This window comes from Gouania willdenowi, chromosome 10 (genome assembly GCF_900634775.1).
Source record: "Gouania willdenowi chromosome 10, fGouWil2.1, whole genome shotgun sequence".
NCBI classification, from domain to species: Eukaryota; Metazoa; Chordata; class Actinopteri; order Blenniiformes; family Gobiesocidae; genus Gouania; species Gouania willdenowi.
In genome coordinates, this window is record NC_041053.1 from 17,987,578 (window position 1) to 18,005,356 (window position 17,779).

General features: G+C 40.3%; 1 protein-coding gene across 1 annotated transcript in view; it reads left to right on the plus strand.

The window, feature by feature from the left end:
- The first annotated feature begins 5,558 nt into the window (after positions 1-5,558).
- The window catches only part of pdgfrb (platelet-derived growth factor receptor, beta polypeptide), a 38,308-nt gene continuing 26,087 nt past the window's right edge, over positions 5,559-17,779 (plus strand). Inside the window, exon 1 of the mRNA XM_028459559.1 lies at positions 5,559-6,016. The gene's annotated coding sequence lies outside the window, so the exon portion shown is untranslated. The remainder of the gene's footprint in view (positions 6,017-17,779) is intronic.

Consider the following 17,779-nt stretch of genomic DNA (forward strand, 5'->3'; position numbering starts at 1 on the left):
TGAAAACATTAATAAATGAGTAGATAGCGTCTACAGACACGTCTACTCATGAAGCGAGGCGAAGAGGCGAGCACTGTCTACAGTAGCCCCTCCCATCAGTCAGCTCCATATGTGGTTTCTTTAGGAGGACTGACAGGCAGCACGGCAGTATCAATGCTTGTCTGAGGCTTGAGGATTAACGCAACCTTAAAAATACCGATACTGTAACAAGACCGATAAGGACGAAGCTTGTCGGTCCCAAAAAAAAAAAAAAAAATGCAGTCATGGCGATTAGAAAATTGTGTTTTATGATATTGCGAGAAAATCGCTAATGCGATTAATTGTTCAGCCTTATTTGAGATGTAATGTATGTATGCATGTACGTATGTATGTTGAAGGGTGCTGCATGATGGGGTCTATCTCTGTTTGTGCAGGGGTGCATGGCAGGGTTCACCATAAATTACCAGTTAATCTTAAATATAACATTATTCCAGGCATGCATTCAAATGCATTTAAATAATTTGTTTAAGCAACCATTTGCTATGTGTTTGTGTGAATTCGTTTTGAACACAACCTAACTTGTAATAATCAACATGTATGAAGGGCTGTGGTCCTACACGTGATGTTGCCCTCCTTCAACACATTAGAATAAGATGAAAGTGTCCCGCACAAAGCCTATTAAGCCCTAAATCAGATGTGTTGGAGCAAGGAAACATCAGACACTTACTCACATGTGAATATTTACTAATGTGTGTAAAAGATTCAAATTTGGCTGAGTTGCATTTAAATGTCAATGATGGAGAACAAATATTAAATGTATTTTCAGTAAAAGTTTACACATGTTGAGGATTTGTCATGGCAAATTTGCGGTTGACCTCATTTGGAGACATGATTAATTGCTCTGGTTGAATGATGGAGTCCAGGCGAGGCATTGATGATTTTATAAAAAAGGTTTATTATAAAACTAAATAAAAAGGAGTACAAAGATGGACAAAAATAGTGACCGCCTCGGGCGGACGTCCGATGACAGAGTGGCACAGTTCTAACTCATCACGTATATTCCCCCTCAGTCCCCCTTTCTCCTCCCCCCAGGAGATAAAGAGGACAGGGTGGAGGTGAAAGAAGAGGGTGAAAAGAGACAGTTTCTTCTTTAGGTCAAAACAACCAGTTCTCTGGTATCTCCTGATTGTCGTGAGTGTTGGATGTGTGTGCGTGTATGGTGTTTGTGTGTATGAATGGATGTGTATTGGGTGTGTATGTGTGACTATGTGAGTGTGTGTAGGCATGTGAGTGTGTGATGCCTCTGTGTCTGAGGGATAAGATGTGTTTTGGGAAGCTGACCTCGAGAAAAGAGCAGAAATGAAAAGTCTCAACTTAAAGCCTTAAAAAGAATAAGGTCTATGAGTAAATATGTTAATAAACATAACTAACAATTTTACCCTGACAGGGTCATTTATTCACCTGACCTTTATTCTACCACAGAGTCCCTTAAAATAAAATTGCTTTTTCATGGGAGACCAGGCCGAGAGGCCCAGTGGAATTACACAAAACAATAATTCAAATAAAATAGAAAGGAAGTTATAAACAAAATCATTATAACAACATTAATCTTTCATTTTAAGTCATGGAACAATTTAGCAAAATTACACTTCAGGATGGGAGTACACAGAAGTGAAGGAGGTCATCTAATGCTGGATTCAAACCAGGAACTCTACCAGATCATCTTTTCTATTTCCCCATTTTTCCCCAGTTCAAGCTTTCAATCTTATCTTCAATCTTTTTTTTTAACGTTTGGGGAGCACCAACAACCAAAAGCCACATACTAAATAAAATATCAATAGTGACAGAATGAATATCACATTCCTACATATACTTTCTCCTAGGGCTGGGCGATATGGCCTTTTATAAATACCGCGATATTTTTAGGCCATGTCACGATACACGATATATATCTCGATATTTTGCATTACCCTTGAATTAACACTTTGATGCACAAAATCACACCAGTATGATGATTCTATATGTCTACATTAAAACATTCTTGATCATACTGCATTAATATATGCCAATTTTAAACTTTCATGCAAAAAAGGGGATATCACAACTAAGTCAAAGTTGACATAACTGTATTTATTAAACAGTGAGTGGCTCAAACATAAAATTGTCAACAGAAAGTGCACGTTCTGTGCAAAATTGTCACAGAGACATTTCAAAACAAGACATTAGTGCAGGATGCAACTCACATGGCATTTCAAAACACAAAATTAAAGTGCACTTTTTGTACATAATGCCACTACAATATTTTAAAAACAAATAGTGCCCTTTTGTGAATGTTGTCATTAAGATGACATTTCAAAACAACACTAAATTTAAGTGCACCTTTTGTGCATAATGCCACTAAGATATTTAAAAAAAAAAAAAAAATCAAAAAAAAAAAAAAAAAAGTCCGCGAGTTTAACGGTATGGTCATTTTCAACACCGCACAGACTACAAGCTGCGATATATCGAGTATATTCGATATATCGCCCAGCCCTACTTTCTCCTTTGAAAAATATAATATTTGTTGTCTTCAATGGTCATAAGTGTGATTAAACGGCCTTTACAGAATAAATTAATTCTGTTTCAATACATTTCAAGAAAAGACATTATTCCCAAATGTTCCTATTATTTTGAAACATATTGAAAAATGTTTGCGAGTACCCCTTGGCGTATGTGTATGTGCTAATGCAGCAAGGGATGGTTTAGTAATAAAGGCTACAGTATATATAAATATCTGAAAAATATGTCTTTTTCATCTCCTGTAAAAATAACACCTGATAATGTAGCTTGGTTAGCTTTGAAAAACAGTTTCTGCTAAATGAAAAGTTAGCTGAACCTTATCGTAGCAACAAGTTTAACTGCACTGTTTCTGCAAAGAGGGCATAACAACAATAGTTGCTGTTGTTGTTTTGTGCCTTTCGTTATTTTAGTGTCAAGTGACGTCTTTCTCTCCTGTGACTCACCTTTTCCTATTATATATAGCATATGTGTACCTTAAATGGATGTGAGGGGAGCTCAGTGGCTTCATCCATCTTCATCTTTCAGAGGTTCATTAGGTTCAGATTCATGCCTCTGCTCTGCTGTTTCCTGCCTCTGACTCCATGATCCCACCCCCACCCCCACCCCCTCACCGAGGAGACCTTCTTAGGCCACAACCTTTCAATCAGTCAATCTGACATAAGTTAAGGCTTTATCTGAAACGTACTCCAACCATAACCTATAGCTGTACTCCCTAGGCACGAATTCATCCCATTATTGAGAAACGATTCCTGTATATGTGTAGAAAGGCTGAACAGTATAATTTGTAGGGAACTTGGTGAATTGTAGTTCAAACCCAGCTCATATTGGGCCCACTGTGGGTAAATCACCTTTCATCTGGTCTACTACACCTGTTTTCTTTCCCGTACAGGGTCACGGCCTCGCCTGTGCCTGCAGATATAGGGTGTGCCCATGGATAGGATGCCAGTCTATCACAGGGATTGACAAAGACAAGTTGGGGACCACCAGCAGTACTTGAACCCATAACCCCTGCACTGAGAGGCAAGGATGCTCACTAGTGTGCCACAGAGTGACCCCTGAGAATGAATATTTGTTTTAAATTAAAATCAGAAAAAAAAACTTAGTTTATCAAGTGAAACACCATAATTTAATCTCTTTGCAGACCAGACACTATATAGAAGAGTACAACACAAAATACAACAACTTAATCACTTTCAAACCATATTCTAACTACTTACCTTAACTAGTTTATTTTCTTTTAGTCAAGGCCTTTTGTTGTGTACTTCACTCAAAACGGGGGGGGGGTTTAAAAGTTACATGTGGAAGTGTTAAAACACGGGCACAACTATGTTAAAATCGCACTTTTATCCTTACAAAAAATGCCTACAGGGTCCAAACTACTTGAGATCAAACCACCTGGATGTATGTGGTGCCTGACATGAAATGAGTTTGACACCCTGAAATAGAGGAAACAACGAGGCCTGCTGCCAAATATAAACCGACACACACCTCCCTGTGGTTTCTCTACAGTGTAACAAGATGTATAGCAGGGATGGGCCACTTTATCACAGTTTGAGCCACAAAAATGTGATTGTATCTGATCTGAGGGCCACATTATTGACATGTTCGTCAGCATTTAGAATTTGTTGTTATTTTTTTGTGATCTTGTTGTAATTTTATGCATTGTTCTGTAGGTTTATGCATTTATGTTGTTGATTTCTGCATGTTTGTGGTCACTTTTATGTTTTTTTGTTGTTGTTGCTTTCTGTATTTTCCTGTCATTTTGTATAATTTTGTCAACAGTTTGTGTGTCTTTGGAGCTATTCTGTAATGTGTTGTTTTTTATGTGTTTTCGTCATTTTGTTTGTTTAAATGGTTGTTGTGTCTGTCTTTGTTGTCATTCTGTGTATTTTTTGATGCGTTATTGTGTATACTTTGTGCATTTTTCTGTCGATTTGTGCGCTTTGGGAGTTATTGTCTGTATTATGTTGGGCTTTATATTCCTTCCAACTTCTTGAAATACAATTTGGGGATTTGTTTTGGGGGCTGCACAAAATTAGACCAGTTGCCTATGTCTGATGTGTAGAATACAAACTCACACCAGTCCCAAGTGCTTCCACCTTTTCTTCAGGATGTGTCCCAGCTGAGGCCAAATTTATTTACATGATATATTTGTTGTTATTCACAAACTCAATACAGTCCATATGAAGTGTTGATGATTACACAAGTTAGTAAGGTCCTGTGTGGCTTTGCCTCCCCCTGACCACTAACTGGGGCTTCACTGGCTTTCTAATTACTGCTGGCAAGGCTTTTAGATTTACCCTCACAATTACAGGAGAGCATGTAAGGGTCCAATTTAGCCCCTGCCCCCACCCCTCTCCTCCCCTCTGACTGTCCTGGCCCCATGTTAGAGGTAGAAAGGCCCTCGTCAGCTGCTCGGCGACATTATTAACCCTCATGAGACAAACTCCAATACGCTGGGAAACTATGAGAATAGGACCAGCAGCAATACACACAGAGCAGATAAACATTGTGTGGATAGACGAAAGGAGGACAGGGAGGGAGGAGACGGGAAGTTTTAATAGAATAAATAGGAGCAAATAATTTAAAATGCAGTCAGTGTAGGTTTTTTAATGCGTTTGGTGGTTTTTGTACTTAAATATAGTGGCGGGATTATGTATGCATCTGTTTCCATTAGAAAAAGATCTCAGCGTTTGTTTTCAAAGCTGGCTGCTGTACGGCTGCCAAACCTCTCTCTCTCTCTTCCTTGATCCCTCACTCATTCTCTCACTCTTTCTCTTCCTTTTATTGTGTTTGTTGTTTTATGGAGGGGTTAGATGTGGTCCAGATTGCTGTTGCCATTAGAGACAGTCTCCATTCACCTCCACTCCATTCATAAACAAATCGCTCCTCTGAACCGCCACCCCAACAACAACAAGCAGAACTTGATCCGTATTTTGACGCTTCCCCCCCCCCCGTTTGTCCTCTTTGCTCACTCTTTTTGGAAACCAGCCTCTCTTTTGCTTTCTGCTGAACTCCGTTTGACTATTCCCTCCTCTCCTCTCCTCTCCTCTCCTCTCCTCTCTGTTCCCACTCAGCCTCTGCAGGGCCGGACCACTGACACTGTTCTGTGTGAATCTGTCAGAGAAGGTGTGTCTGTGTGTGTGTGTGTGTGTGTGTGTGTGTGTGTTTGTGTGCATGCCTCCAATGGGAAAACCTTTTTTCAAAACTTACAGCACTCTTTCTGAGTGCTGGTCGGGCTTTTTTCATAGTGTGAGAGAGGAGCGGGACCCCCTCACTGTGCTGTAATTTGACTAAACAAACAGCCGGCTCAGACGAAGACCTCCTCCATCAGACTCCTGGGACAGCTGAGATTAACCTTTGCCTCTGAACATCTGAGGGATCTATACATTGTAGAGAACTCCATCTCTGTGGTTTCATCGTGGTGGTTGGAGGCAGAGGGTGAGGACACATCCACACCTCTGGGATCAGTCTGAAGGTAGGAAACGTTACTTTTCTGTCACTTCAAGGATAAGGATGTTAGTCACAGCTGCAGCTGGAGTGTAGAAGTGAACGCTCACTTTACTACAATGGGGGTAAACTTCATCACACACAGAGATATCACTCCTTTATCTCTGGACCTCACATCATCCCCGACATCTTCTCGGGAACAAGAGAAGCATGGGAACAATTCTCAGTCCTGTTTTGTTGCTAGCTGACAGTTATGTCTCCCTGTTGGAGGTATGCGTTACTCACACACTTAATTGTGTACACCCATTGGCCGTAACAATGTGTGTGAGTGTGAGAAACCTGTTCAAACATCAACACAGTGAGGCGTTGCATCTCTGTACATAGACACCATCTCAGTCTTCACACAGGACAACTTTAACACTGTTTGTTTTCTCATTCCGAGAATACGTTTGACAAGCTATCCCAGGGTCTGATACACATAGAGACACACACACACAGTGAGCTTTATAGTGCAACCTGTTTGTATGCGCTCCACTTGGTGCTTTGCTGCTAAAGGGTTTGTTTATAGAGCCCTCTTCAGTCACCCTGAGTGAACCGACCGTGCTCACAGCTCAACCATCCATCTCCTCACTGAATGGCCCTAATGCTCTTTATCCTGGAGTTTATTGAAAAGCCATGTCTGTGTATTTGAAACAGACCTCATCCACTGACACAAGCTTCCTCTTTAGCTCTGGGTTCATGCTCAGTCATACCTCACAAGCATTTCAACCCGTTCTCCTATCTTTTCATACTAAACCAATGACCTTTTACCATGTAAGGACCGCAGACCCAAGCAGACATAAACAGTCCGGTGTATCATTGCATCCCATTCATTAAAGAAGGAGGGTTTACGGCTCAGAATGAGTTACATGACGGGCACGGCTGAGACACATGTGGCATGCCCGTCTGAAAGTCTGCCATATGTTTTGCACCTGAAAGCCTTCCCACTTCCCCTTTGCGCTCGGCTGCTGTGGTACTTAACTTGTTGGGTTGGTTACCTACAGATGTTCTGTGTTCACATTTTCTGACATGAAGGAAGTAACACTGGGAGGGATGTAACCAAAGTTGTCAACAGTTTTGCGTAGCTCTGAAGAACTTTTTGATCTTCTCTGGCTCTGTGGCTGTTTTGGTCTGAGCATTGTCTTTGTCTTGTACTTTTGTTACAAATGAGGCGCTGAAAAGCTGCATACACATCATGCTTCTGTCATCAGCGGTGTTAGACTGTGCGCTGCATACATTTCATAGTTGTACCACCAGCTGAAAGTCTCCCCCAGATGGTTTTACAACACCAGCTCCAGAGAACAAGCTTTGTTTAATGTTCCTTGAAAATACTAAGAGGTTTCATTTCTCTTCTGTCCTGTGGGGATTTTCTTCCTGGTGCGTCAGGCTGCTGGTATGTAACTGCAGCAGAGATCTTCTCCTCAGACCTGACTCTCTGCAGTCCAGCCGGGTCCAATCCCTGGGCACAGGCCTAATCCTTTGTCGTCAGCTGTTTCCTGACTTTTTAGACTCTCCGCATGCCAGTCGCTATGAGAAAATGTGCTTCACATTATGACCATGCAGAAAACATGCCAGAAGTCTGATTCAGCTCACACATGCTCGTGTAACAGTTTGAGCTCGGCCGCAAGTTTTGAAACAGCCTAATCTCATTCAGTCATCTCTAATATTACCATGAAATAAGCATTTAGAGACTGAATGATCACAAACCTAATCAAATTGTCTAACTTAAGAGTCTTATTGGACTTCTAAAACATGAATATGAAGTGTGTCTCTTCCTGAATAAATTATCCAAGCTTCTTGACTCAACCCAGTGATAGTCAATTTTCTGATTCATGATTTTTCATTAATACTTTTCATATGAGCTGTTGTCTTCCATTTTGTGCCTCACATCCCTGCTCTGAGTTATAGTTGAGTCATTGATGATGAGCACCATGTGGTGCTAGAGCACAACATCTCCTTCATCTGGCCTTCCCCTCGTTCCCTTATCACTCCTTACCGCCCACTCACACAGAGCAGACAGGCAGCTGCATCTCATCTTCAGGAGGAAGCACCAGCCCTCCTGCACCAGGAGAGGAGATTTGATTTGATTTTTTTTTGGCTTTTACAACAAATTGATTCCTGTATGGGGCACACGGTGGCTTAGTGGTTAGCACGTCCGCCTCACAGCAAGAACGTTTGCATGTTCTCCCCGTGCTGCGGGGGTTTCCTCCGGGTACTCCGGTTTCCTCCCATAGGAGTGAATGAGAGTGAGTGGTTGTTTGTCTGTGTTGCCCTGCGATGGACTGGTGGCCTGTCCAGGGTGTACCGCCGCCCAGCGCCCAATGACAGCCGGATATTGGCACCGGCAGACCCCCACGACCCTGTAAAACAGGAGAGGGTGGGTTTGAAAATGGATGGATGGATGATTCCTGTATCAAAGTAGTAACAAACTACATACAACTCACCAATAGATCTCTTATTATTACAACCCCTGTACAGAAGCTACCAGAAAATGCAGTTTTTCTGATATTACATAATTTCTTATTGAATTCATAGATTTGATCTCATTCTCATTTACACTAAGTGCAAACTTTTGCATGAGCAAAAAATAAATACTGGCTAATGAAAATGCAATCAACTTGAAAATATTTTCACATGGGTATTCATCAAAGATATTGAATAAATAATTATTTAAAGTAAAGTAAATTTAGATTCTCCTTGATACGTTATTTACAATGTAGTTGAGTTTAGGTGATTTACAAATCTCATTTACAGTAATTTGATCCAAAGGCTTGACATCAGTTTTATAGTGTAGCTGTGAATATTTTTTCAATGACATTTCAGAAGTTTTTTTTGTTTTGCTTTTTCACATCACTAACTGCCACAAGTAGTTTGGAAAACAACAGATGAAATCATTGTAACATTTGAAAACCCAGTAACATTTGCAGTGAAACAAGCGAGCCTCAACACTTGAGAAATGTCCATGATGGAAGTATGTACAGCTGTACAGTGGACTGTGAGAAAGTCATAGAGCATTAAAGAAAAGGGAAAAATACAACAGTGCAAATTCACCATCCTTGACAATCACATGTACATTTAGTCCTACAGTTTCACTGGACTCAACACACAGTGGGAGAAAACCAGAGTCCCCCCAATAAACACATGCTCCATGACCTGGTGCACTGCCCAGTCCTGTTCTGGGGAGCTCCCATCCATCATGTTTTAAATGCAAACTCAGCACAGAGAGACCTGGATCACTAATGCTCCACCTTTTCTGAGATAACTCATTGCCATTAATTACTCTCTAAACTCTCTAAAGTAACTGCTGAGGGACAGTACTGGTTTCCAACAGGAAGTTATGGTCTCCATTACACTGGGATTTCTAACTGGAGTTACTGTCCAATGTCCAACATAAACATGCTGGAATTAGTGATATAGTGCAGTGGGAATGGACAACAAAGAAAAACACTCTGCTGCTTGTATAAGATAAGGATATTCTGCAATGTTGAGGAAAAACATTATTTTCTAAAATGTCAACCTTTTGTTATTGAAATGCACCTGTTTGTTTCACACGTACTTGTTTTATAGAGGTGTGCCAAATCCCCATTCAGTGTTGTTGCATAAATCAGTGTTTCTCAAATGGGGGTTTGTGTACCCCTAGGGGTATGCAATTGTACTACGGAGGGTACTTGAGAGAGAGAGAGAGAGAGAGAGAGAGAGAGAGAGAGAGAGAGAGAGAGAGAGAGGGGAAAATTAACAAATGAAAACATTAAAATATAAGCAGTGGCTATCCGTACGGTTGCCATATCAATATACCAACATTCTATTTGTACGCAACTCCCCTCATTGGCCAGTTTTGGTCACGTGACTAAGACCAAACCTAACCCTAACCCTAAAAACAGTTGCCATATAGGCTTATAATCTAACCCTAACCCTAAGACGCTATGTACGTGTACTTCCGTGGGGCGACCGTGGCTCAGGTGGTAGTCTTCTGATCGAGAGGTTGGGGGTTCGATCCCAGTACCTGACTATGTGTCGAAGTGTCCTTGGGCAAGACACTGAACCCTAAGTTGCTCCCAGTGGTCGACTAGCGCCTTACATGGCAGTCCTGTCCCACTGGTGTGTGAATGTGAGAGTGATTGGGTGAATGAGCTGATGTGTAAAGCGCTTTGAGACTGCTTCAGTGTGGTGATAAAGCGCTATATAAAATCAAGTCCATTTACCATTTTACTTCGGTCAACGCACCAAAAGCACCGGGGCTTGTCCGTACGACAACCGCACGAATAGACACTTTCTAAAATATATGGGGTTTCATTTTTAGTTAAAAATGATAATCATAATAATGAATGTGGATTGGATAATAATTAGAACATGAACTGCAAATACAAGGTCAGTCTAGGTCTCACACCCGGCGGGAGTGACTGGAAATGATAAAAAACTATTCTTTATAACATGTTTTATCAGTTGTTTATTCCATCATTATGCTCCATAGTTGTTTTTTCATAGCATTCTGAGCAAATGTTGTAGTCAGACAAAGGGGGCATTTGAATTCAGAAAAAAGAGAAAAGGGGTACTTGGGTCAAAAAAGTTTGAGCGCCACTGTCATAGATGATCTTCTTCAACTGCAAATTGCACTTGTATGAAACTTTTATTAGAAAATACTTGCTTCTTATACTTTTTTGTTTAATATAATTAAATATGCATAGATGATTTCAAGCTACATTACAGAGTAGCCACATCCAGGACTGTCAGAAGTTTTATATTTGTCCCAGGAGCTCCAAACATCCCCCACTGTCACTTACACAAACAGTATTTACAGCTCAGCATGGTTGACAGTAAAGTAAAATCAGCAGTTCTCCACACGCACTGCCACAATATTGGAGCAAAGTTACCTTAGAAGTGAAAGAGGAAGTGTTTCAAGTGCTGATAATGCAAACTGGAGGTATCTTCTGTGTAGCCTGAGCCCCTTAAATTACAGTGCAAACAATTTTTGTCCAGAACAGGATTTTTAGAAGTTTAACCTCCTGCTGTGCCACAGTGACATCCAGTCTGGGTCAGTGCAAGCGAGACAAAATATTTGACTAAAAACTGCTGTGACTCAGATATTGCCTCAACACATTAACAACTCATTGCAGCCATAAAAGGCATGGCAAAAATATTTTAAATAAGCCGAAAACATGACACTTAACATTCACATCGATATAAATTAGTGTAAAATGTCCCAAATATTTGAACTCACTTAATAAAAACTTCTGAATAAATTCACCTGGCTCAGATTCCTGATTATGTTATATGATTATGGCTTTGATTAGTGTTGTTTAAGATCTCCGGACATGGCAGTTTGCACCATGAGTGAGAAAATCAATGTTCTAACTTTACAATAGAACAAAACAAGTGACCACCACATAATGGTGCCATAATCCTAGGGGCCAAACTTCCCCCTGAGGTGACGGTAGAGTAAAAAAAATAGTGCTAAGAGAGAACTAGTACCAGACTAACCAACACAGAGTGGACAGAACCAAAATTTTAGATGAATTTTGCAATAAAGTAAACATGTTTTGAAAGTAATTGTGGTGTATTGGTTAGCAGTCCTTCCAGCAGTGGAACTAAGGCAACTTCTCTGTGTTTTTGCATGTTGTCCATCCCAGCTCCCATTGGGTGCAAAACAGAGGTGGACTGGGACAAACATTCTGGCATTTTCCGTCCACACCACTCCACTACATTATCAGAGGACACCATGTAGAAGCCGTTATTAAGTCAGTGAACTCAACATATGGCTATGTCTTAATTTTAACCTTAAAAGGGGGAAACTTTTTAAGATAATTTTTTGGCCATTTTGCAACTTCCTTTGTCCCATTTTGCCCCTTTTTTCAGACTTTATTTACGTTTTGCCCATAAATATCTCTTTTTTCCTATTTCCAATTTTCCAAGTTATTTTTGACACTTTTATCTAATTTTTGCCCTTTCTTTTATTTCTTTTGGTCACTTTTCATCCAAATACGCTAACTTTTGCCTAAGAAATACCACTTGTTTCCTTTTTACCCTATATTTAGCCTCTTTTTGTTGCACATATTTGCCCTTTGTCACTAGTGTTTGCCACATTTTCATTTTTCACTATTGTTTGCTCATTTAAGCTACCTTTTGCCATTCCATAACACTGTTTTTGGCCCATTTTAGTCACTTTTCACTCTTGTTTTGCGACATTTTTGCCTCTTTTGGACCTTTTTTGGCCACCTGTTGCCATGTCTGCCTCCACTCGCTCATCAAAAAAACTAAAACGTAGCGGACCGGACCTGCCCACTTTGGGTCAACGGCCCATCAGGACAATGTCCGGTATGCCAGATGGCCAGTCCACCCCTGGGTGCAAAGCAGGGAGACACCCTAGTATTCACCTCTATCCACAGTTTGGACCCTCTAATCTAACTAGCAAACCACTGCATTGCCCCGAAACAGATAAGATAAATAACAACTATCCAAAAAAAAAAGTAAACTCTAACCCTAGTTTTATCAAATCAATAGCTTTATAGGACGGGCACTTTAGTGTCAAAGGTTGCTACCAAAACAATGGCAGAGGTTGATATTGCAGCTTCCACGGAAACACCCAAATACGGCCCAAATTGAATGTCTTGCGTAGTGACATCATATTACGGGGATCACCATTAACAAACAAGGACAAAAATTACGTCAAGCGAATCACTTTCATCCTTGTCTGGTAAAGAAACACAAGAAATCACAGTAAGAATGAAGTAAAAACACATCCTAAATCTATTTATTCTTCTACAGGATTTCCAATCCACCAATGCAACATACCCATTGTTTGTGATGGAGTCAAAACCAGTCTTGCTTATACAGTATTTGGCGCAGCAGATGGAGATGTAAATTTAACCATCCCCCAAGCAAATTTTGCGGCATTTGTCTCACTTCAGGCTCGGAGGCTTATTCTACGTAACTGGAAATTGGACAAGCCCCCATCATTCATATCTTGGGCAAAAGAAATGTTGTCTCTAATTCCACTGGAAAAGCTTAGATACAATAAATCCAAATCGAGACAAACATGTATTGATACATGGTCACCATTTCTAGAATTCACCATCACTTTTTCTTTTCCTCCAGTTGTATGAATATAATTTCCTCCTTTTGCAATTTCGATGTTATATCAAGATCCGTGGGGACTTATGTATGAACCTGTGCACAATCCGTAGTCAATGTATGTTTTCATATCAGTGTGTCAAATGCAAACAATTGCCACTCCTTTTGTTTGGAATATATTCATGTTTTTTTTGGGGCGGTTTTCTTTTTTTTTCTTTCTATTTTTCTCCTCTCTTTTTCTTTCTGTCTTTTGTTTGTCCCAGGTGTCGGGGTGAAGGGTGGGCTTTGTGTTGTATATATATATATATATATATATATATATATGTTTCTACACACTGTTGCTCTGTAAAATGTGAAAAACTACAAAAAAGTTGGAAAACAAATAAATACAAAAAATCTTGATTTAGCCGTCAATTTTATTAAATCATTTTAATTAAATCGTCTCATTTTGCAGGTGCAGGCACAAGTTTCAACCTTAGTAAATGTTCCTGTTTTTTTTTAAGAAATACTGTAACTTTGATGCACTGATCCATGAGGCCTACATACACCGTTTTTATCTGTGTTGTAATAAAATGTCAGCTATCATCCCTTGCAGCTTTAAAAATGACTAAATGGTGCCAGCAGACTGTGTTCAAAGTTAAAGTGGATATAAAATATAAATGAATGAAAAACATTTCAACTTTTTGCTTACTAGGCATGATAATTAATGAGAGAATCACCCTTTGATGTTCCCATCTTATGAGAGGTGAACAAAGTGAGCTTATGTTTCTGTAATTTAAACCAGTCAAACAGACTGCTTCGTAATTAGCTGGATCCTTCAGTAAATCTTGATTTCTGACTGTTTCGTTACACAAATGTGGCCATAGCTCTATTTAATTACCGCACACAATCAGTATTATTACAGCACTGTCATTTCTTACTAGTGCATTAATAAAGCGCTACTAGACGTTCCCGGGATGAAAACAGTGTATCATGATTTTACTGCTGAGGGACTACAAGGTTTTCCTCAGGGACGGGGGGTGGGGGGGTCAACCCAAGACGAGTGATAAAAATGGAAGTTTGTTTTCACAGTGACACCCTGGGTCATTTATTTCCCACAGTGCGTGCCAAAAGCCCTGCTGTTCAAGAACCCCTTCAAATAAAAATTAAATAAAGAGCAAAATGTGCTAAAAAAAGATTTGGTAATGTGACTGTTAAGAATGGTGCATGTCATGAAAAAGCATTTAATGTCAGATATAAATCAGAATGTCTCTAAATGTGTCATACATGAGCTATAATGGTTTGTATTGGAAACTAGTGCGCACTACCAGGATGTTTGTTTTGAAGATTACAGTTTCCTGGATTTTTTTGCCAAATAAATATTTTCACTGTGATGGAAGAGCGTGTGTGTGTGTGTGTGTGTGTGTCCATATGTTCTTTGATGTGGCCAAATTCCCACATTTTCTCAGCCTCTGTGCTCCTTGTGCTCTTTTTCCATGTCACTGCTGTGCAGCACTGTTGAGATGTGTTGATGGTTCATCACTGATCAAAGTGGTTTATTTGTTTCTTTTTTGGGGGGGTTTGTTTTTGTTTTTTGTTTTTGTCCTCATCTTTTGTATTTTGGACTGTGAGTTTAAAGATTTAAAAAAAAAAAAAAAAAGAAATTTGGTAGCATTGACTTGTCTCATTGTGGCATTTATTGCTGTGTGTATTGGTTAGTGGTCATGATGGTCTGCAGCATCACATCTTTACACCCACACTAGGCCTGGAACATTCCCTGTACAGGAAATCTAGCTGCACTTTGGGAGGTTTTTTGGAAATCATTCCCTCTTTTGTTCGAGATTACACTTTCCTCCCTTTCCACCCCCGATGAGATGCACTCACACAAACAGTAAATGTGGTTCTGACGGTGTTTGCCGCTTCATCCAACACCAATATATCACAGCCAGATGTTTAAGAGAAACATGCAGCTACAGTATATATGGATAATCCCAGGAGTATGGCTACAGGCCTCTGAAGGGATAGCGTTTACATATGGTTGTATCCTGAGGCTGAGCGTGGGCTGCATGCAACCCGCTGAGGTCAACTATTGCATTCTTCTTCATTATCTGGTGACACTTTGAGTGTAGCTGAGTTGTTTATGAAAACCGGGAGGGGTCAATCAGCCACCAACTTCCCAGCATCGATGGGAAAACTCATACTGGGTGATAGCCCTGGTGGTGATTGCAACAGTGCCATTGCAACATAAACACAGTTTGTTTTCGTCAGACCTCCAACGTTACAGTGAGACTGCAGAGCCATTTTCAAAAGCTTTGGCGCTAAGAAAACAAGTGCTCTTTATTTAGACACATTGTGCATTCTTCTGACTGTAAATGTCATTATCTCATGGGTTCAAAGAGCCGCTCATAGTGATCCAACTGTCATGAGAAGTTTTTATTCGTTTTTCCCTTCATGTTCCCACTATGTTATTTTTACAAGCAACCCAAAAAATATCCTTACAATGCAATTGACAAACTCTTGTCATAAACTTTGAAGATTCACATCTGTAATCTCTTATTGAAGACTGAAGGTTAGAAATTCACAAGGTCTGCAACCTTCTACTGGCTACCCCTACATTGTTCAGGGTTTGATTCTCTCCCAAAGGCCTCTGTTCACTATCTCCTGCTGTGCGCCGCTGAACATACAAGCTTATCAGATTGCATTAGCCAAACATTATTTTCCGTCTCTTTCAAACTCCTAAAAACAGCAAAAAATGTTGTTGAACAGAGCACATTTTTAGATGTTTGGTCTCACATGTAAATGAACATCCTGCAGAAGCCCTAACTCTGCAGTTTGGCTTGGAGCAGCAGACATACTTTCAGCAGCCAGTCATCAAGTATGATTTGTTAGAAGACCTAAAAACACCAGTCACTGGGTTTGGTTTTTGTCTCTGAAAGTCCTCCTCACTGTCACAGAGGACAGGAGGTACTTTGGAACACTGATGTTTTGCTTCCTGAATGGATGGACCCTCATGTTGGTGGGGTCTCAGGGGGACGAGGTGACCCCGACTCCGCTCATAATGTCATCGTCAGTGAGGTCCCGCGAGTATCAGCGGTCCTGGGAAAGTTCCAGAGTGATACTGTGGGAACGGGAACTGTACACAGATACCAGTAATGGGGGTCTGTTTTCCTGTGTGTGTCAGAGTGTGCTTGATTGGGGGCATGGGCACGTGTCTATGTTGAGTGCATGTGCTTGTAAGATGAATGCAAGAACTACCCAAAGTGTCTTCCCTCTCTGCTTTCTGCCTGTCTCTCTCTCTCTCTCTCTCTCTCTCTCTCTCTCGACTCTTTTTTATTAGAACCAGGAAGCGGGGGAGGAAACGGACAAGTCATGTTTGTGGACGCAAGAGCTTTGAGTTTTTCTTTCAGGGAGCGGAAGTGCCAGATGGAATTAATTTAGACAGACAACGCATAACTGGGTTTAAGAACTTGATTTGTGTTTTTAGCAGGTCTTTGTCATTACAGGTGAATAAGGGCAGGTCCAGCAAAATGCTCAACCAACATACAATAGAAATAAAAGTAAATAGGTAGTTAGTAAAGTGGTAGATAGGTAGGAGTGTGAGTAGATACGTGGATAGGTAGTTGGTTGTAAAGGTTGGTAGGTAGGTGGCAGTAACGTGCCATGAGCACTAGGGTTGGGTAGGTAGGACGTTCCAAATCTAGACCACCATTGTCAACACCAATGACAATTTCATATGTTTCTGCTGGTAAGTGTTAATTCAATTCAATTCAATTCAACTTTATTTGTATAGCGCAATTTACAACAATGTCATCTCAATGCGCTTATCAAAATATAAAATTCATAATAAGAAAGAAAAAACCCAAGATCCACATGAACAAGCATTTAGCCATCTAACAAAATCAACGCTGTAAAACACTATTAAAGAAACATTTATTTAATACAGCCTCCATACTCTCCCAACAAGATATATCTCATGACACGGCAGCACATCCGTTGTTTGTGTTGGAAACACAGAAACGCGGCGAAAATGACAACAACAACAACTCAGAACAGCCTCAGTGAGGAGCATCCACAAAGCCAATCCTTCCTTTTGTTCCATTCACTGTAGAAAATACAAACAATTTTCTGACCTTACCTTTGCTGAAGGTCTGGTAGCTCAGGTGTTGGTCTTCCATCTTTTAAAAGCTGTCGTTTTTCCTAAAAAAAAAAAAAGTGTCTTTATCGTCTCTATCGCTGTCATCCTTCCTGTAGGATTATTCCGCCCACTAGCTAGAGAACATAGCAGCAGCGGTCACGTGATATCAATTCACTAATGCACTGTGAACTTAGAGAAGCTTAGAGAGCTGCCTTTGGACGTAAATGGTTGTCATCTTGGGAAACTGACTGCGCATGCGCAAACACATAGAAACATGCTATGGGAAGAGAGGCAGAGCAGCAATGTAGTTTTGAGAAGAGGTGTGCCTTACAGCGGTTAGGAAATAGCGATGTTTAGCAATTTCGGTTATGAAAAGCGCAAAATGCTGACACTTTCAAACTTATAGGTATTGTAGGCTATTGGAAATTGAAAAATAAATCATTTATAATTATATTATAGTTAAAACAAATAATCAAAATATCAATTCACCCTTGGGTAGGCACTGCCTACCTTGCCTACCCTGACTGAATGTCACTGGTAGGTAGGTAAGTGTCTTAAATATGTTACAAG